This window comes from Zea mays, chromosome 4 (genome assembly GCF_902167145.1).
Source record: "Zea mays cultivar B73 chromosome 4, Zm-B73-REFERENCE-NAM-5.0, whole genome shotgun sequence".
Classification (NCBI taxonomy): domain Eukaryota; kingdom Viridiplantae; phylum Streptophyta; class Magnoliopsida; order Poales; family Poaceae; genus Zea; species Zea mays.
This window is the reverse complement of record NC_050099.1, coordinates 133,921,718-133,944,204: the sequence shown is the minus strand read 5'-3', so window position 1 is coordinate 133,944,204 and position 22,487 is coordinate 133,921,718.

The window sequence follows — 22,487 nt, the reverse complement described above, 5'->3', positions numbered from 1 at the left end:
CTCAGCAAATGTCCCGTTTGGCTAAAGTGGACTAGTTGTATATGGATTTGAGGTCAAGCAGTTGCTTTTAATTGATCAAATATTTATTATCATTAGTAGAGCCAAGTTTTAGTAATAAACCCGATTATTACCCAGAAGTACCTCCTCAAACGAGGAAATACCAGAGATCAGATTTTATAACATCATTATTAACCATCATCATATAAGTATCCAAAGTTCTTCTAATCAAAGAGGATCCCAAGGCTGCTCTTAACCGTGAGCTCGGCTGATATACCAGTTTTTAACACTCTGTAGAGGTTGTACACTTTACCCACAAGTCGTGATCCCTTTCCAGCCTGGGTTGTACAGACCTGATCTTCACTACCAAGGTGAATGACCAAGGATACACTACGTAGCCTTTACAAAGACTCCCCTGGTGCATAGCTGCTCGTTAGGTTTCGCCAGTCGTACAAACGCAGTACACCTCCCTAAGGTGGGTGACTAACAAAACCAAATCGAAAGAACCTCTGCACCCCAATCTTGGCAGAGCGAGCACTACGCCCCAACCCCCATTGACAGCCATCCGGCAAAGCCAACTACACCCCCAGGTTCATCTAATTAATCAGCTAAGGGCATCCCATTCCACCCTCATGGTTGTACTGTTGTCGGGGACCATAATTAGGGGTACCCCCAAAACTCCTAAACTCGGCTGGTAAACACCATCAGCACAAGCTGCAAAGGCCTGATGGGCGCAATACAGGTCAAAGCTCTGTCCACTCAAGGGACACGATCTCGCCTCGCCCGAGCCTAGCCTCGGGCAGGAACAGTAGACCCAGGCGGATTCACGCCTCGCCCGAGGGCCTCCTCAAGCAACGGGCGCACCTTCGACTCGCCCGAGGCCCAGCTCGGGCAGGCTTCGCATTGAAGCAACCTTGGCCAGATCGCCTCGCCAACTGACCGTATCGCAGGAGCATTCAATGCAAGGATCGCCTGACACCTTATCCTAACGCGCGTTCCTCAGTCGACAGGGCCAAAGTGACTGCAGTCACTTCGCCCCTCCACTGACTGACCTGACAGGAAAACAGCGCCGCCTGCCCCGCTCCGACTGCTGTGCCACCCGCCAGGGTGAGGCTGACAGCAGCCGAGTCCAGCCTCAGGTGCCATAGGAAGCTCCGCCTCGCCCGACCCCAGGGCTCAGACTCAACCTCGACCTCGGAAGACGGTCTCCGCCTCGCCCGACCCTAGGGCTCGGACTCAACCTCGACCTCAGAAGACGGTCTCCGCCTCGCCCGACCCTAGGGCTCGGACTCAACCTCGACCTCGGAGGAGTCACCGCCTCGCCTGACCTCGGGCTCGGACCGACCACGTTACAGGGGGGTGCATCATTACCCTACCCCTAGCTAGCTCAGGCTACGGGGAACAAGACTGGCGTCCCATCTGGCTCGCCCCGGTAAACAAGTAATGATGGCACCCCGCGTGCTCCCATGACGACGACGGTTCTCAGCCCCCTACGGAAGCAAGGAGACGCCAGCAAGGACCCGACAGCCCCGACAGCTGTGCTTCTACAGGGCTCGAGCGCTCCTCCGACGGCCACGGCATCACATGAACAGGGCACCAACACCTCTCCGACAACCACGTCGACATGTACATAGGGCTCTGGCTACTCTCTGCTAGACACGTTAGCACATTGCTACACCCCCATTGTACACCTGGGCCTTCTCCTTACATCTATAAAAGGAAGGTCCAGGGTCGTCGTACGAGAAGGTGGCCGCGTGGGAGGACGGGCTGACGAGCAGGCTCTCTCTCTCCCTCGCGAACGCTTGAAACCCCCTACTGCAAGCGCATCCGCCCTGGGCGCAGGACAACACGAGCCGCGGTCCCCTTTTTCCCCCTTGTGTTCCGTCTCGCGCCGACCCATCTGGGCTGGGACACGCAGCGACAATTTACTCGTCGGTCCAGGGACCCCCCGGGGTCAAAACGCCGACAGTTGGCGCGCCAGGTAGGGGACGTGCTGCGTGTTGACGAACAGCTTCCCGTCAAGCTCCAGATGGGTAGTCTCCAGCAACCTCTCCAGCCCGGGACGCTGCTCCGTTTCGGGAGTCTCGAGTTCATGTCCCTCGACGGTAGCTACGACATGGTACTCCTTCCTCCGCCGCGCGACAACGACAATGGCGGCCGTCAGCCCGCCCGCCGGCGACGGAATCGACGACGTCTTCCCCCCGTGGTGGAAGAGCAGCATCCGGGCCTGTCCCGTCACCTTCCCCGCCGCAGGAGGAGGAGGCAGGGCAACCATGGCCAAGCAGGAGGTGGCACCTCGTTGGCTGTCGAGTGAGTCAACGACGCTGGCGCCCCAACGGGGGACACGTCGGGCGTTGACCTCGCGTCTGAGGTGAAGGCGAGCGTCGTTTCCCTGCAACATGCCAACCCCAAGCGGACAGATGACGCCAGCACGCTCGCGAAGGACTTGCTGGGCGTTAGCCTCGTACCTGATATAACGGTGCAGTCTGTCCCCGACGCGACTTCGTCACCATCCGTCGATCAAGAGGTGCCGTCCGTTTTCCACCCTGTGCCTTTTAGATTCAGCTTCGACCCACCAAGCGACCCCGCTTCGGTGGACGCTTTCATAAAGGCATATCCTAACCTTCCGGGGTACCATATTGTAACACACCCACTGGGCCAGTCCGCCTAAAGCCCACCATCGCCAGTGTCGGACGTTCATGCGCTCGTGCACAGCCTATTCAGACGGGCACCTCGCTCTCAAAACCTAGGCTGAGAGAGGAGGGAGGCCCGCCCTTATAAGTGCAACACGGCCCCCTTGGCTAGGCGAGGTGGTACTAACCCAGGGCGTGCATACCAGTCCCTTACATCCCACCCCCTAAGAGGCCCAAAGCTCTCCCAGGCAGCAGCGGCAATGTGGGCTCTGATACCAATTGTAACGCACCCACTGGGCCAATGCGCCTAACCACCATCGCCAGCGTCGGACATTCATGCGCTCGTGCACAACCTATTCAGATGGGCACCTCGCTCTCAAAACCTAGGCTGAGAGAGGAGGGAGGCCCGCCCTTATAAGTGCAACACGGCCCCCTTGGCTAGGCGAGGTGGTACTAACCCAGGGAGTGCATACCAGTCCCTTACACATATGTGGTCAACCTGGGACCGACTGACGGCCGTCTCAACCTACGGGTCCCCGGGTTCCGAGGAAGATGACGAGCCCGACTCTGGTTGGGATTTCTCCGGGCTCGGTAACCCCAGTGCCATGCGAGACTTCATGGCCGCATGTGACTACTGCCTCTCCGATTACTCCGATGGTGGCCACAGCCTTGACGACGAGGACTGTGGCCCAAGTCGCGAATGTTTCCATGTCGATCTAGGGGGTCTCGACGAAGGCAACCACCTTGGTATGCCGGAGGACGGCAATCCCCCTAGGCTTGCGCCTCGCGTTGACATCCTTCGGGAGCTAGCTGTGGTCCCAGTCCTTGCGGGGGGGGGGGGGGGTCAGGACACACAGCTCGAGCAAATCCGCGAGATGCAGGCCAGGCTCAACGAGGAAGCAGGACAACTTGTGCAGCTCCGGCAGAACATCGGGCAGGAGTGGGCAGGCCGAGTACCAGCCGGAGAAGCGCGTCGTCTGGCCCAGGACGTCCAACACCGCATCGCTGACGATGCCAGGGCAAGGCTGCCCCCGGCTTCCAGTGGGGTCGGCCAGAACCTGGCCACAGCAGCAATACTACTCCGAGCGATGCTGGAACCATCCACCACCGAGGGGCGGCGTATCCAGGGAGAGCTCAAGAATCTCCTGGAGGATGCCGCGGTCCAACGGGCCGAAAGCTCTGCCTCCCGAAGGCATGGGTACCCCCGGAGCATCGCGCCGTGACTTCCCGATTCATGCGGGAAGCCTCGGTCCACACCAGGCGCACGCGGGACGCAACGCTTGCAGCCCCGGGTCGCCTCGGCAACGAGCACCACCGCCGCGACCGTCGAGCCCACCTCGACGAGAAGGTGCGCCGAGGCTACCACCCCAGGCGTGGGGGACGCTACGACAGTGGGGAGGATCGGAGTCCCTCGCCCGAACCACCCGATCCGCAAACTTTCAGCCGGGCCATACGACGGGCGCCGTTCCCGACCCGGTTCCGAGCCCCGACTACCATCACCAAGTACTCGGGGGAGACAAGGCCAGAACTGTGGCTCGCGGACTACCGGCTGACCTGCCAGCTGGGTGGAACGGACGATGACAACCTCATCATCCGCAACCTCCCCCTGTTCCTTTCCAACGCCGCCCGGGCCTGGCTGGAGCGTCTACCTCCTGCGCAGATCTCCAACTGGGACGGCCTGGTCAAAGCCTTCGCCGGAAACTTCCAGGGCACATACGTGCGCCCTGGGAACTCCTGGGATCTCCGAAGCTGCCGCTAGCAGCCAGGAGAATCCCTGCAGGACTACATCCGGCGATTTTCGAAGCAGCGCACCGAGCTGCCCAACATCACCGACTCAGATGTCATCGGCGTGTTCCTCGCCGGCACCACTTGCCGCGACCGGGTGAGCAAGCTGGGTCGCAAGACTCCTACCAGGGCGAGCGAGCTGATGGACATCGCCACCAAGTTCGCCTCTGGTCAGGAGGCGGTCGAGGCCATCTTTCGAAAGGACAAGCAGCCTTAGGGACGCCAGCAGGAAGACGTCCCCGAGGCGTCCGCTCAGCACGGCGCAAAGAAGAAGGGCAAGAAGAAGTCGCAAGCAAAACGCGACGCCGCCGGCGCAGATCTTGTCGCCGCCGCCGAGCACAGGAACCCTCGGAAGCCTCCCGGAGGGGCCAACCAGTTCGACAAGATGCTCAAGGAGTCGTGCCCCTATCATCAGGGTCCCGTCAAGCACACCCTTGAGGAGTGCGTCATGCTTCGGCGCTACTTTCATAAGGCCGGGCCCCCGGCGGAAGGTGCCAAAGGCCATGACAACGACAAGAAGGAGGGTTACAAAGCAGAGGAGTTCCCCGAGGTCCACGACTGCTTCATGATCTACGATGGGCAAGTGGCGAATGCCTCAGCTCGGCACCGCAAGTAGGAGCGCCGGGAGTCTGCTCGGTGAAGGTGGCGGCGCCAGTCTACCTAGACTGGTCCGACAAGCCCATCACCTTCGACCAAGGCGACCACCCCGACCGCGTGCCGAGCCCAGGGAAGTACCCGCTCATCGTCGATCCCGTCATCGGCAACGCCAGGCTTACCAAGGTCCTCATGGACGGAGGCAGCAGCCTCAACATCATCTACGCCGAGACCCTCGGGCTCTTGCGGATCGATCTGTCCATGATCCGGGCCGGTGCGGCGCCCTTTCACGGGATCATCCCCGGGAAACACGTTCAACCCCTTGGGCAACTCAATCTGCCCGTCTGCTTCGGGACTCCCTCCAACTTCCGAAAGGAAACCCTCACGTTCGAGGTGGTCGGGTTCCGAGGAACCTACCACGCAGTGCTGGGGAGACCATGCTACGCCAAGTTCATGGCCGTCCCCAACTACACCTACCTCAAGCTCAAGATGCCGGGCCCCAACGGGGTCATCACCGTCGGATCCACGTACCGACACGCGTACGAATGCGACGTGGAGTGCGTGGAGTACGCTAAGGCCCTCGCCGAATCTGAGGCCCTCATCGCCGACTTGGAGAGCCTCTCCAAGGAGGTGCCAGATACGAAGCGCCACGCCGGCAACTTCGAGCCAGCAGAGGCGGTTAAGTCCGTCCCTCTCGACCCCAGCAACGATGCCTCCAAGCAAGTCCGGATCGGCTCCGAGCTCGACCCCAAATAGGAAGCAGTGCTCGTCGACTTTCTTCGCGCGAACGCCGAGGTTTTTGCGTGGAGTCCCTCGGACATGCCTGGCATACCGAGGGATGTCGCCGAGCACTCGCTGGATATCCGAGCTGGAGTCCGACCCGTGAAGCAGCCTCTGCGCCGATTGAACGAAGAAAAGTGCAGAGCCATAGGCGAGGAGATCCACAAGCTGATGGCTGCAGGGTTCATCAAAGAGGTATTCCATCCCGAATGGCTAGCCAACCCTGTGCTTGTGAAAAAGAAAGGTGGGAAATGGAGGATGTGTGTAGACTACACTGGTCTAGACAAAGCATGTCCGAAGGTTCCCTACCCTCTGCCTCGCATCGATCAAATCGTGGATTCCACTGCTGGGTGCGAAACCCTGTCATTTCTTGATGCCTACTCAGGGTATCACCAAATCAGGATGAAAGAGTCCGACCAGCTCATGACCTCTTTCATCACACCCTTTGGCATGTACTGCTATATTACTATGCCATTTGGTTTGAGGAATGCAGGCGCGACATACCAAAGGTGCATGAACCACGTGTTCAGAGAGCACATTGGCCGAACGGTCGAGGCTTACGTCGATGACATCGTAGTCAAGACGAGGAAAGCCTCCGACCTCCTCACTGACCTTGAAACGACATTCAAGTGTCTCAAGGCAAAAGGAGTAAAACTCAATCCCGAGAAGTGTGTCTTCGGAGTCCCCCGAGGCATGCTCCTGGGGTTCATCGTCTCCGAGCGGGGCATCGAGGCCAACCTGGAGAAAATCGCGGCCATCACCAACATGGGGCCTATCAAGGACTTGAAAGGAGTACAGAGGGTCATGGGATGCCTTGCGGCTCTGAGCCGCTTCATCTCGCGCCTCGGCGAAAGAGGCCTACCCTTGTACCGCCTCCTAAGGAAGATCGAGCGCTTCACTTGGACCCCTGAGGCCGAGGAAGCCCTCGGGAACTTAAAGGCGCTCCTTACAAGCGCGCCCATCTTGGTGCCCCCCGCTGCCGGAGAAGCCCTCTTGATTTACGTAGCCGCAACCACTCAGGTGGTCAGCGCCGCGATCGTGGTCGAGAGACGAGAAGAAGGGCATGCATTGCTCGTCCAGAGGCCGGTCTACTTCATCAGTGAGGTACTGTCCGAGACCAAAATCCGCTACCCGCAAATTCAGAAGCTACTGTACGCGGTAATTCTGACGCGGTGAAAGTTGTGACACTACTTCGAGTCTCATCCGGTGACTGTGGTGTCATCCTTCCCCCTGGGGGAGATCATCCAGTGCCGAGAGGCCTCGGGTAGGATTGCAAAGTGGGCGGTGGAGATCATGGGCGAGACAATCTCGTTCGCTCCTCGGAAGGCCATCAAGTCCCAAGTCTTGGCGAACTTTATGGCTGAATGGGTCGACACCCAGCTTCCAGCAGCTCCGATCCAACCGGAACTCTGGACCATGTATTTCGACGAGTCGCTAATGAAAACAGGAGCGGGCGCGGGCCTGCTCTTCATCTCACCCTCGGGAAGCACCTCCGCTACGTGCTGCGCCTCCATTTCCCGGCGTCAAACAACATGGCCGAGTACGAGGCTCTGGTTAACGGGTTGCGCATCGCCATCGAGCTAGGGGTTTGACGCCTTGACGCTCATGGCGACTCGCAGCTTGTCATCGACCAAGTCATGAAGAACTCCCACTGCCACGACCCGAAGATGGAGGCCTACTGCGACGAGGTTCGGCGCCTGGAAGACAAGCTCTACGGGCTCGAGCTCAACCACATCGCTCGACGATACAACGAGACTGCGGACAAGCTGGCTAAGATAGCCTCGGGACGGACAACGGTTCCCCCGGACGTCTTCTCCCGAGACCTACATCAACCCTCCGTCAAGACCAACGACACGCCCGAGCCCGAGGAGGCCTCGGCCCAGCCCGAGGCACCCTCGGCCCCCGAGGGTGAGGCACTGCGCATCGAGGAAGAGCGGGATGGGGTCACGCCTAATCGAAACAAGCAGACCCTGTACCTGCAATATCTCCACCGAGGAGAGCTACCCCTCGACAGAGCCGAAGCTCGGCGATTGGCGCAGCGCGCCAAGTCGTTCGTCTTGCTGGGTGACGAAAAGGAGTTCTACCACCACAGCCCCTCAGGCATCCTCCAGCGATGCATATCCATCGCCGAAGGTCAGGAGCTATTGCAAGAAATACACTCGGGAGCTTGCGGTCATCACGCAGCACCTCGAGCCCTCATTGGAAACGCCTTCCGACAAGGTTTCTACTGGCCAACCGCGGTGGCCGACGCCACTAGGATTGTACGCACCTGCCAAGGGTGTCAATTCTATGCAAGGCAGACACACCTACCCGCTCAGGCCCTGCAAACGATACCCATCACCTGGTCGTTTGCTGTGTGGGGTCTGGACCTCGTCGATCCCTTGCAGAAGGCACCCAGGGGCTACACGCACCTGCTGGTCGCTATCGACAAATTATCCAAGTGGATTGAGGTCCGACCCCTAAACAACATCAGGTCCGAACAGGCGGTGGCGTTCTTCACCAACATCATCCATCGCTTTGGGGTCCCGAACTCCATCATCACCGACAACGGCAGCCAGTTCACTGGCAGGAAGTTCCTGGACTTCTGCGAGGACCACCACATCCGGGTGGACTGGGCCGCCGTAGCTCACCCCATGACGAATGGGCAGGTAGAGCGTGCCAACGACATGATTCTGCAGGGACTTAAGCCGAGGATCTACAACGACCTCAACAAGTTCGGCAGGCGATGGATGAAGGAACTCCCCTCGGTGGTCTGGAGTCTGAGGACGACGCCAAGCGGGCCACGGGCTTCACGCCGTTTTTTCTAGTCTATGGGGTCGAGGCTATCTTGCCCACAGACTTAGAATACGGCTCCCCGAGGACAAGGGCGTACGACGACCGAACCAACCAGACTAGCCGAGAAGACTCACTGGACCAGCTGGAAGGGTCTCAGGACATGGCCTTACTACACTCGGCACGGTATCAGCAGTCACTGCGACGCTACCATGCCCGAGGGGTTCGGTCCCGAGACCTCCAGGTGGGGGACTTGATGCTTCGGCTACGACAAGACGCCCGAGGGCGCCACAAGCTCACACCTCCCGGGGAAGGGCCATTCATCATCGCCAAGATTTTGAAGCCCAGGACGTACAAGCTGGCCAACACTCACGGCGAGGTCTACAACAATGCTTGGAACATACGACAACTACGTCGCTTTTACCCTTAAGATGTTTTCAAGTCGTTCATATACCTCGTTCACATACGCAAAGATAGTCTAACCGTCAAGGAAGGGTCAGCCTTGCCTCGGCAAAGCCCGACCCTCCCTCGGGGGCTAGAAGGGGGGACCCCCTCTGCGTCAAAAAAATTTTCCTCAGAAAAAGTCTTTCTGTCAGAACGTCTTTCGTGCTTTTCGACTAATTCGATAGTGGGATCTTGAAAATGACGAAGCACACGTAAGCGGCAAGGCCGACCGAGTCGAGGGACTCCTACGCCTCTGGGATACGGATACCTCACTCATCACCTTCTGCGATAAGTAACTCACGCTCAGATAAGCGATTCTGCTGACCGAACAAGTCTTAACGCTCGAAAACTTTTCTGCCAAAACGATTTTTCGTGCCTTCTCGACTATATTGATAACAGAATCCTGCGGACGAGCAAGAGTACACGTAAGCGGCGAGGCCGACCGAGCCGAGGGACTCCCACGCCTCCGGGATACAGATACCTCACTCATCACCTTCCGCGATAAGTAACTCTCGCTCGGATGAGCGATTCTGCTACCGACGAACAAGTCCTGATACTCGAAACAAGGGGAAAAGAAACGCAGCCTTAGAACACGACAATGATATGTTTGGGCCTCGGTGGCCGCAAAAAACATACGCACACTACAGACAAACTGTTCCTGCAGGTTCAGACATCAACAGGGGGAGCAGCAGCACCCTCGGCGTCGACTCCACCTTCGGCGGAATCCGACCCGGCATCGGACAACGACACGGTCGGAGGATCTCCACCTCGAAGGGAGATGTCAACACCGCGTCTGGGCCATCGCCGCCAGGGTCTCCTCCAGGAACCCGACCTAAGCAGACGGCTTGACCAGCCGCTCCGTAGCCTCAGCCAGCTGTCCCCCAAGGACATCAGCCCGGCTCATGGCCTCGGCAGCCTGACTCCGGCGTCGGTCTCGCTAGTGGACGACCTGGCCAGGTTCCAGCCGTCGCTGCTACGCCTCCTCGGCCTGGGAAGTCACCTGCTCCTGGGCCAACGAAGTTTCTTCTCGAGCCAACTCCGCCTCTGTCCATGCTGACGCCGCTGCCTCTGGCTCCGGCTCATCGCAGAGCGACCGAGGGTTTCTTTAACTAAACAAGAGAAGCCTTGGGTGGCAAGGCCGACCGAGCCGAGGGACTCCTACGCCTCCGGGATACGGATACCTCACTCGTCACCTTCCGCACAGGGCAACTCACACTTGGTTAAGCGGTCCAGCTAGCCGACAGGCGAGTCCTGGTGCTCGAAATGAGGAAGAAACACGGTATTGCACCCAAAATACCTAGATGTTCAGGCCCCGACAGCCACAATGAACAGACACCGACACTCAAGGTGCCATTACAAATGGAACTCCGGTTCCACTCCCGCGGGTATGAACAACCTCCACATCAGAGAGCCTGCGGGACGACAAGCTCCGGGTGGCTCGCCGCCGACCACTGCAGCAGCGACAACGACCTCCGCTCAGGGCGGCCAAACAACAACAGTGATGACCTCAGGGCAGACGCTGCTGCGACAAGGCCCTTGCCCGCGTCCCCACTCGAGGGGCGAGGACAAGCTATCAAAGCCAAAGAGCCGAAGGTCGGTCCGCGGGTGGCGCTGACGGTCTCGTCGGCGGGGAAGCTTTCTCCAGCTGCCACCACCTCAGCACCGACGACGGTAGCCACCTGCCCACCGGCAGATCCCCACTCGAGTCCTCCCGGACGGGCGAGCACCGACCTCCGCGCGGAGGCGTCGTGCCGGAGCGAGGGCAGGACAACCCAAGAACACGAACGCCGCCCTAGCATCGCACGACGTCTTGGGCGGTCCCCCGGTGCGCGCGGCGCAACAGCCGCCCGTACGACAGGCAGATAGCCACACTCCGCCCAGCGGTGGGAGGTGGCACCGGAAGCTGCGCCAGAGCCAACTGAGCCAGCGAACCAGGCATGCTGGAGCTGACGACGCTTGCGGCCGACCGGCCCCGCGTTGTCGAAGTCCGCCCCTCCGCTAGGCCGGTGAGCGCCCTCTCCCCTGAATGCTGAAGGAGGAGGTGGCCCGCCAGCCCGTACGGGAGGTAGAGCTCCGACTCAGCTCGCCCCCCGCCCCAGCAAGGATGATGAAGATCCTTGAAGCTGAGGGCGGGGCAGAGGCCGCAGCCCCGCTTGCTTCTCCCCACCATCGAACTGGTGGTCACCGTCCTGGGTGACCATTGGTAAGGGGATGCAGCCGGGCTGCCTGATGAAAATCCTTGAAGCCGAGCAATGGCTGAAAGGTGCCAACCTCCGCGAAGTTGCGCTCCTCCAACAGCAGCAAGACGAAAGCAACATGGGCGCTCCCCATCCGGGGGCTCGGAAGGCGGAAGGGCACGATGCATGAGGAGAGTGCGAAGGTGTGGCTACCACCCAGGGGGTCGATCCCTTTTTAAAGGCGACTCTCCCCGCTCGCGTCCTCAGGCGTCGCGGACTAAGTCTTCACCAACGCGCTCCAGGGTCCTCCCCCTACGACACGGGGGTTGGGTCCCACACGTCATGCAAGCTGGCCCGGACAGAAGAAGCCAAACCGCCGCGCATGGAGCGTGTAACCGCCCAGCGGTTACAAGCACTCCTCCACCTTCGCCTAAACCAGCAGGTGAAAGGGCGGACCACCATGCAGGCGGCATGCAACCGCACCACGGAGATGCACCCTTTCGACTTCGGCGCATCTAGCATGGAGGCCCAGGCCCACACGTCATGTAACCGGCGCGCCGGTTACTACGTGTGAAAAACTGCACCGCCATTTACGCCAATACCGCGCCTTCTCGACTACGGAGCCGGTGCCGCGACTCAAAGCAACCCTGCGCATGGCCCAACAGTGCCAACCAAGCACATCGGTCATAGGTCAGTCAGCCACGGGAGAAGGCGCGACGGTCGATATGGCCAAAAGTGGGCCGACAGTAATGGCGGCAGTAGGCAGGCGGAAGCGGCAGTCAAATCGTCTGCAGGCTCACGTCCCCTCCTCGAGCAGCAGGGGAGCCCTCTCCCATGGCGTGAAGACGACGCGCCTGTGTTCTGTTCCTTGAAAGGCTCGCATAACGGCTGCCCCGCGAACCACTCGTCCCGTCGTATTAACTCCGCGGCAGGGCAGGCGACACCTTTGGCAGGCGAAGCGGGCGACGCTTCACCTCCGCCATGATGACCGCGTCAAAAAAGGTGCGCCACATCGTTCAAAATTCGTATCCTTTTCCTCTTCCCCTTTCTCTCTCTTGCTACAGGGACCGGGAAAGGGGATACTTCGAAAGGGATCCTTCTCTGCGAAGGAAGCGGGCCCCGAGCCCTCCTACTGATCGGGGGTTCAAAGGCTGGCCCCTCGAAAGGTTTCGACAGCCACCCCAGAGCACTCGGGCCCCGCGCCCACTACTGATCAGAGGTTCGAAGGCTGGCCCCTCGGAAGGGTTCGACAGCCGCCTCAGAGCACTCGGGATGCGCGCCCACTACTGGTAAGAGGTTCGAAGGCTGGCCCCTCGGAAGGGTTCGACAGACGCCTTAGGCCACTCGGGCTCCGCGCCCACTACTGATCAGGGGTTCGAAGGCTGGCCCCCCGAAGGGTTCGACAGCCGCCTCAGAACACGCAGAGCGAGAGATGACTCTGGGTACGTCTGATACATGGCCGAGGCTTGAGCTACACTCCCGAGGTACCCTAGGACATTTCCGAGACCAGCAGGAGCGATTCTGTAATGGAATCCCATCAGAGGGAGGCATCGAGCCCTCGGACCCTATCAAACGGGACCGAGTCCAGCAAATCACCTGCAGGTACTTTTGGAGCGCGCCTCTGGGCCACCAGCCGAACCTTATCGAACGGGGCACGGGCGTCCACTCAGATCACCCGTTAGCAACTCACTGGAGACAACATGTTCGGCGCCCTCCGAGGGCAACATGGCGCTTTCCCCCCTCCTCCTTGCGGAAAGGCGACGAAGGGGCGTATGATAAAAGCTGAGTCAGTCCTTGACCGTCCTCTCGCTCTGTGTGGAGGCTCGGGGGCTGCTCTCGCAAACCCGGCCCCAGCCAAACCGTTGACGGCGTCAACATACCAGCCCGAGAACTCGGAACCTGACCATGCACCCGGGCTACGACCAGATCGCATGAGGGAACAACCAGACCGGCCGAGGCGTCACGAAAGGCACTAAGACCTCGGAGGAGTCAAACCACTCCTCTGAGGCCTCGGGGCTACACCCGGCGGGTGCGCTCGCGCGCACCCACCGGACCAAAATGTAACCGAGAAAGGTCGGTCCCCATGCAAAAAAGTGCGACAAAGCCTCCAAGCGAGTACCAACACTCCCTTTGAGGCTCGGGGGCTACTGTCGGGGACCATAATTAGGGGTACCCCCAAAACTCCTAAACTCGGCTGGTAACCACCATCAGCACAAGCTGCAAAGGCCTGATGGGCGCAATACAGGTCAAAGCTCCGTCCACTCAAGGGACACGATCTCGCCTCGCCCGAGCCCAGCCTCGGGCAGGAACAGTAGACCCAGGCGGATTCACGCCTCGCCCGAGGGCCTCCTCAAGCAACGGGCGCACCTTCGACTCGCCCGAGGCCCAGCTCAGGCAGGCTTTGCAGTGAAGCAACCTTGGCCAGATCGCCTCGCCAACTGACCGTATCGCAGGAGCATTCAATGCAAGGATCGCCTGACACCTTATCCTGACGCGCGTTCCTCAGTCGACAGGGCCGAAGTGACCGTAGTCACTTCTCCCCTCCACTGACTGACCTGATAGGAAAACAACGCCGCCTGCCCCGCTCCGACTGCTGTGCCACCCGCCAGGGTGAGGCTGACAGCAGCCGAGTCTAGCCTCAGGTGCCATAGGAAGCTCCGCCTCGCCCGACCCCAGGGCTCGGCCCCCGCCTCGGCCTCGGAAGACGGTCTCCACCTCGCCCGACCCCAGGGCTTGGACTCAACCTCGACCTCGGAAGACGGTCTTCGCCTCGCCTGACCCCAGGGCTCGGACTCAACCTCGACCTCAGAAGACGGTCTCCGCCTCGCCCGACCCCAGGGCTCGGACTCAACCTCGACCTCGGAGGAGTCACCGCCTCGCCCGACCTCGGGCTCAGACCAACCACGTTACAGGGGGGTGCATCATTACCCTACCCCTAGCTAGCTCAGGCTATGGGGAACAAGACTGGCGTCCCATCTGGCTCGCCCCGGTAAACAAGTAATGATGGCACCCCGCGTGCTCCCATGACGACGGCGGTTCTCAGCCCCCTACGGAAGCAAGGAGACGTCAGCAAGGACCCAACAGCCCCGACAGCTGTGCTTCTACAGGGCTCGAGCGCTCCTCCGACGGCCACGACATCACATGAACAGGGCACCAACACCTCTCCGACAGCCACGTCGGCATGTACATAGGGCTCTGGCTCCTCTCTGCTAGACACGTTAGCACATTGCTACACCCCCCATTGTACACCTGGGCCTTCTCCTTACATCTATAAAAGGAAGGTCCAGGGCCCTCGTACGAGAAGGTGGCCGCGCGGGAGGACGGGCTGACGAGCAGGCTCTCTCTCTCTCGCGAACGCTTGTAACCCCCTACTGCAAGCGCATCCGCCCTGGGCGCAGGACAACACGAGCCGCGGTCCCCCTTTTTCCCCCCTTGTGTTTTGTCTTGCACCGACCCATCTGGGCTGGGACACACAGAGACAATTTACTCGTCGGTCCAGGGACCCCGCGGGGTCGAAACGCCGACAACTGTTATCTCTGCTAGACACGTTAGCACATTGCTACACCCCCCATTGTACACCTGGGCCTTCTCCTTACATCTATAAAAAGAAGGTCCAGGGCCTTCGTACGAGAAGGTGGCCGCGCGGGAGGACAGGCTGACGAGCAGGCTCTCTCTCTCGCGCGAACGCTTGTAACCCCCTACTGCAAGCGCATCCGCCCTGGGCGCAGGACAACACGAGCCGCGGTCCCCCTTTCCCCCCCCTTGTGTTTTGTCTCGCACCGACCCATCTGGGCTGGGACACACAGAGACAATTTACTCGTCGGTCCAGGGACCCCGCGGGGTCGAAACGCCGACAACTGTTATCCCGGGTGGTCACTCCACGAACAGGTCCTTACGGAGAGGTACTCAGGAAAAAGGCCTGAGCCCCCTAAGGTATCACAAGATCATCCACATAATCAGGATAACAGTATCGTATCATAAATGTTCACATCATGTTCATTGATTAAGTTAAGGCAATAGCAACATGCTAACCATGATAACCCAAAAGGTAAACAAGGATAAGTGAAATAGAAAGCTAGTCAATCCTTAGGTTTCATAAAGTAATGCGGGATAATGAATCATAAAGTATGTAGGACACAATAGGTCAGAGGACACTTGCCTTCACCAGGTTGCTGCTCAGGGAGGTCTCCAACAACACACTCAGGAACCTCGAACTGATCGTTGTCTAAATAAAGCGAGCATGCATTCAATGCATTTGGAAAGTACAAATGAACATCACACGAAACATGTACAAACATTGGAACACATCTTAAAAAGACATAATACTACATAAGGGATAATGGATTCAAAGTATAACATGAACTACAACATAACTTAACTTCATTTTGGAAACTGATTATTATTTCTCTAAGTGTTACTGACAAGTACATAATCATGGATCAATTTATTTTATGGTGACCTAAAATTTAGGACAGGGATGAACTTATGTAATACATATTATTAATCTCACAAGCTTAAACAAGTTTAAATCTCTAAGGTTCTCCTTTATTTATTTATTAAATAAATAAAACATACACCTACAATAGTTCATATTCAATCCTAAAAATTAGAGTGTGCAGTCAGTACGTGAACCTATTTTATTTAAACAGAGAATAATTCTATGAACATTTTGCAATTTGAATCACTAAATTTGGAGTTCATATGCAAAAGTTATGAAATAAACAAGTATGTGAATTCAAAATATGAATTTAGGGCTAATTCTGTGAATATTTAAAAGTCCAGGGGGCTAATTAAAACAAACCAGGGACCTATGCGCTAAAATAGAGGACGGTGGGTTGATTTCCTAAAACCAGGGGGTTTCTTAAGCAAAACAGCCACGCGAAGGGGTATCGGGTGAATCTAACCGTTGGATCAGATACCGACGGCCAAGATTAAATCTGCGGCCGAGGGCGCACGCGCGGGCGGGTGAGCACTGACAAGCGGGCCAGGGGCGTCAGCTGCAGAGGGGGAGAGCGTGCTGACCGAGCGGGCCCAGCGCCAGAGGGGAAACGAACGGGTCCGAGGGGGTCCGAGCCGTTCGATCAAGATCGGACAGGGAGGGGTCCGAGGGGGTCTAAGCCGTTCGATCTGAATCGGATGGAGGGGAAATCAGACCGGGAAGGATGAGCGGCTGCGGGTGGCACTGACAGGCGGGCCAATGCGTCAGACGCGCGTGCACGAAGCGGTATCCCGCGGTTCGGGCCGTTCGATCTGAATCGGACGGAGGGGATCGGACCGGGGAAACAGACGGCTGCGGGCGGCGCCGCTCCTCTCCGCGGTGGTGAGGTCGCCGGAGTTAAGGCAGGCGCGAGCTAGGGTGGCTCCGGAGTCGCCAGAGTTGGGCAGAGAGGAAGAGGGCACCACAGCGAACTAAATGGCGGGAAAGAGGCCATGAATCCACGGGCAGAGAGGGGAGAATGACGGTGAGAAGGTCTCGGGCGGGCCGGAGAAACTCCGGTGAGCCATTCCGGCCATGGGGAGGGGACTTAAGGCGCGCTAAGGCCTTGGCTGGCTTAGCAGAGACAGGGGTGACACAGGGAACTACTCCGGTGAACTAGACCAGCTAAATCGGCCGGCCACCGCGCGAGCACGGCAGACCGCCGCGGTCGAGCACCTGCGAAGGCGAAATTGGACGAACACAGGGCGCAATAAGGGAAATTGGGCACATGGACATGTGTCTCACCTCGGGGCGGAGCTTGGGGAGGCTTGGAGCGGTCTCCGGTAAGCTGGATGGCCGGGAACGCGGGCGCGGGTCTCCGGCAGCGGCTGGCGGCGTGGGCAGAGCACGAGAGAGGGTGAAGTCGAGCGAAGTGAGGCAAGGGGTGTGCGTGGGGCACTGGCGGGGCTCTAAAAAGGGGAGCTGGGCGCGTGGGCGGGCGTCGTGGCCGAGAAACCCGGCGACGTGCGCGAGTGCGCACTCGCCGGTCCACAGCGAGAGCGGGGAAGGCGGATCTGACAGGGAGGGTCCATAGCGCAGAGAGAGTAAAGGGGACGCGCGGGGCAACGGCTCGGCACTGGCGAACCGGGCCCGCGAGACAGGGAGAGAGAGGGGCACGCGGGTGAAGAAAAACGGCACCGACAGGTTGGCCCCACTGGGCAGCGAGCGAGAGAGGGAGGGCGCGCGCGAGAGAGAACTGTCGCTGACAGGCGGGGTCCGCCTGTCAGGCGGCGTGGGCGCGCGGGCACGCGGCCTGGCTGGGCTGACTTGGGCCGGCTAGGCTGCTTTCTCTTTTCCTTTTTCTCTGGATTTTCTAATTCTTTTTCTATTTCTTTTTATAGGGTTTTCAAATCCAAATTCAAATTAGGTTTCAAATTCAAACATGTGCAACACTTTAAAGAATATTTTAAGCTCAGCATGATGCAACGTGTCATGACTCATAAGGTTTTTTTGGCAAAAAAATAATTAACCTCCACTAGTTTAAGCTATTTCTAATTAAAGGAAAAAGAGAGAAAGAATCTAGAGAGAGAAAGCCTAGAGTGAGAAAAGGAAGAGTAACACATGATTTTGGGTGATAATTAGAAAGAAATTTTATACCCCAAAATCAGGGTGTTACAAAGTGTTCTAAGGATTTGAATTCCCTGCATGACACCTTATTCTTTTAAGAACTTAGAATATGTCTCTATGTCTGAACCATGGCAATAATGGGATGATTAGTGTAAAACATGCCATATAGTACTTACAATAATTTAAAGCATGTAGATTGCCATAATATTGAAATGATGAAAATTCAATCTATCATATGAGAGGAACTTTCTCCAAAGAATGGTGACATAATTTGATAATATTCTTAAGTGCTTCCTTTTTCTATGTGACTACACAAGACATAAGAGAAATGGTAATTGAAGATACTTGCACTTAAAGACATAAGTGTTACCATCCTTTGGCTTTCCTCCATGTTGTAGGCTTTGGTTACATAGGATAATCCTTTAATTCCTACAACTTCAATATCCTGCTCGAGATGATATGAGTAGATATACTAACTCAAAATAACTTTGGGTCAATCTTATAAATCATTGTAAGATTGATAGCTTGAGTTAATATGAATTGAATTGATCCTCTCAAGCACATCCAAAGCTTCATATCATCTACTTTTCCCTGCAAAGCTTGTCATGCATATTTTGGTCCCCATCTGTTCATGGGTCCATCAAGGTTAGTCGTCAAAGATTTAGGAACCCAAATGTCCTTTGTGCTAGCACTTGGTAAACTCATTACCTTAGCACAAGTTGCAGTTTTGGGTTGCCTAGTTTCATATGAATTAATTGACAAGCTAGGAGCGGGATAGTTACCAATAGGACAATCCTTACATTGATGTCCTTTCTTTCTACATATGTAGCAAAGGCGATCTTCATGTCTTGAAGATTTCTTCTTTCCTCATTTCTTGCTCGCTACATGGTTAGTAAATATTTTCTTTTCTAATACTATGCCTTTTTGTTTCAAATGGGGACAAGACTTAACTAAGTGTCCCTTCTTTGAGCATTTAAAACAAAGTTTATCATCCTTGTTAATAATCAAGCCATTTTTAATATAGGGACATGATCTAATCAAGTGTCTCTTTTCAAAGCATTCACTACACTTCTTACTTTTCTTAGTGTGAAGTGTGCTTGATCATTACCTTGGATGTTACCTTGCATGGAGGCATGGTTGAGGCTTTTGGCAAAGGTATTGATTTTCTTCTTTTGTTCCTTCCTCTTGACAATCCTCAAGTCCTTGACTTTTTCTTCAAGGGATTTTGTGCATGCCACGATTGTTCCCGTCTCAAGCTTTTTCACCATGTAATCACGGTTATCTTGAAAAGGTTGGGTAGTGCACTTCCCTTTTAGTTGTGTCAAGCTTGTTCTTAGCCTCTCATTTTCTTCCTTGAGCTTTTGGCATGTGTCATCTTTCGTTTCTGGAAATTCTAGATCACAGGAGGAATTACTTGTTGACGAGCAACAAGCATTAGCACATGGTAATATAGTTTCAATTTGAATACATGTGCATGAGTGAGGTTGTTGGGATTTTAAGTTTTCTATCAGAACCTCATGAGCAATGTTTAACATGATATGATCATCCATAAGATTTTTATGAGAGCATAGAAGCATATCATGTTTTTCTTGAAAGGCTATATTTTCAATTTTTAGCCTTTCTACTTGGTCCTTAAGCAAGGCGTTCCTATTTACTAATTGAGCGACACAAAATAAGGAGTTATCTTGCTCAATTGAAATAGATTCATACCTTTGGACCAAATCAACATGAGAGCACTTTAGCACCTCATGTTCTTTAGTCAACTCTTCAAAGCATTGCGTTTTTATGGTGAGAATATCTTCTAGCATGTGAAGAGCTTCACTTTGCTCTCTCGCTCTTTTTAGAAGTTTGAGCATGACCGCCTTATCTTCTTGACTTAGATGAGCGTAGAGTTGTGTAAAGCTTCTTTCATCCTCCTCATCCTCATTTGTGCTTCCACTATCATTTTCATTAGCAACACAACATATGTGGGAATCGAAATAGGAAGACAAACCTTTTGGAGAGGTGAATTCATCGTTTGGTCTCCAACGTTCATTTTCTTCTTCTTCCTTCAAAGGGTTAGTTTCACAAAGACTAGAGGAAGTAGAAGCATGGACTCATCAAATTTACTTTAATTCTAGTCCAAATATCATGTGCATCATGAATATGTTCATTATAATTCATTATGAAGGCATGATAATCTTCTTTGCTAAGAGAATTACTTAAGATGTCATAAGCAAGATAGTTTAAGCGTATACATCTTTGATCTTCCTCAGAAGCAATTTCCTTGTCATAATTAGAGGGTATAATACTCTTGTCTAAAATTTGCTCTAATCATGAGTTTATGGTTCTAAAAGCATTTACTACTCTAGTAGACCATGAAACATAATTAGAACAATCGGAAAGTAATATCTCAAGAGTTACCTCCTTGTTTTCCTTCGGAGTTGTTTTCTTGTTCTTTTGGGATTTTCTTCGAGCCATCACTTCGAGTGGTTAGACTCAATATAAAGTGCCTAGCTCTGGTACCAATTGAAAGTCGCCTAGAGGGGGGTGAATAGGCGAAACCTAAAAATTATAACTTTAAACTCAGACTTGATCCCTTGATTAGTGGTTAGAACAAGATGCACAATTATCAGAGTGAAAAACTAAGTCCTTTTCTTGCAAAGAGTGTTGCTTTCAAAGAATGCGGAATTGACAAATCAATACAACTAATAAGTTTATGGAGAGTGAAGCAAGAGGGATTAGATAAGATGAGCAATAACAAAAGTTCTTTCTTGCAAGGCGTTGCTTCTTTAAATGAGAGATTAACTTGAAGCAACACAAAATAATATTAGCAAGGAATAGTGCAAGAGAACTTAGTGAGGAAGAAAACAAACAAATCACAAGCAATAAACACAAGGGACACGGGTGATTTGTTTTACTGAGGTTCGGTTCACCAAGAACCTAATCACCGTTGAGGAGTCCACTAAGGACGGGTCTTTTTCAACCCTTTCCCTCTCTCCACCGATCACCAAGACCGGCAAGTGCTTCTTCTTATTTGTCAACAAGAGACCGAAGTCTCCGCAAGGCCAACCACAAAGATAAGGGGCTCTTGCTAGCTTTACAATGAATGGGAGTCAAAACTCCACGCTCAAATGATCACAAGATGTAGCACACACTTTCTCTTAATGAATCTCACAAGGCACTAGTGCTAAACACACACACGAGTAGCTCTCTTTTGCTTGATCTCTCTTTTGTGGCACTTGTGTAGTTTGTGATGGCCTAAATCTTGTGTATGAGATAGATCAATGAATGGAGATGGTTGGGAGGGCTTGTATATGTCAACTATATGACTTGGAATGTTGCTTGGGCTCCCTCACCTTGAAGTGGTCGGTTGGGGTGGTATTTATAGCCACCAACCATCTTGTAGCCGTTGGGGAAAGTTGTTGGCGATGGGTGCACCGGACAGTCCGGTGCGCCACCAGATAGTGTCCGGTGCGCCGCCATGTCACCCAACCGTTAGGGTTAGGAGCTGGTCGACCGTTGGAGGCTTTGTCCTCATGTGGCACCGGACAGTCCGGTGCCGCACCAGACAGACACTATTCATTGTCCGGTGCGCCTCTGACAGCTGCTCTGACTTCTGCGCGCATTGTGCGCGCACTGCGGCATTTGCAGGTGTCCGTTGTAGTCGACCGTTGCGCGAAGTAGTCGTTGCTCCGGTGGCACACCGGACAGTCCGGTGATTTTTAGCGGAGTGCGCCTGCTAAAACCCGAGAGTGGCTTGTTGGACTCTGTACGGTCTTGGTGCACCGGACACTGTCCGGTGGCACACCGGACAGTCCGGTGCGCCAGACCAGGGCACACTCGGTTCCTTTGCTCCTTTGCTTTTGAACCCTAACTTTTGTCTTTTATTGGTTTGTGTTGAACCTTTATGCACATGTAGAATATACAATCTAGAGCAAACTAGTTAGTCCAATTATTTGTGTTGGGCATTCAACCACTAAAATTATTTATAGGAAAAGGTTAAACCCTATTTCCCTTTTAGCTGCCCATTTTTTACTGGGAGTAATATTTAGGGTTTAGGAGATGAGTAGATGGGGATAGTAATAAGTTAGGCATTACTTGATAGTGTTAGTCAGATACCATATTTAATGGATATTGAGTTAGTAATATGTGTTTGCAATAGATGGAAACCCTAGTGACACTATACCATGGAGGAAGCGTGGAGACAAATGTTTATAGGAATGTTAGTTTTTATGGTATGAAGAACGTGGCCATGATGTTCGATGAAAGACCATCTTTTGGCCAGATTTTCGCTCGAGCTTGTGAGGAGATTAGTTGCAATATAAACGACCCTAGAATATCAATTCAGGGTTTGTTGTCCCATATTACATCTGAGACAGTTGTCTGACGGTTGATCTCCATTGCCTCAGAAGATGATTGGGTGAGATATGTCAGAATTGTGAAGATGATTGTTCCACCATGTTTGGATGTGGTTGTTCGAAAGTTATCTTTTAGTCATTGCGATGCTCCATTCGGGTTGTCTCCACAAATGCCAAATGCATCTCGTATTGAAGCTCCTTTGCCTAAGCTTCCGGAAGAAGTGGTTGTTGTGCCCGATGCTCAATCGGGCCCGAACGAGTATGAGATTTCTCGTCCTGTTCGCGGCGATTGTGGGGCTTCTAATCCGGTGGTACCCCCCAGGAGATACCATTGACCCTGGGTCCAATTCAGGATCATCCTAGTAAGTGTCTTTAACACGTTGTTCATATCCATCGTTATTTCGTTTGATTAGACTTTTTA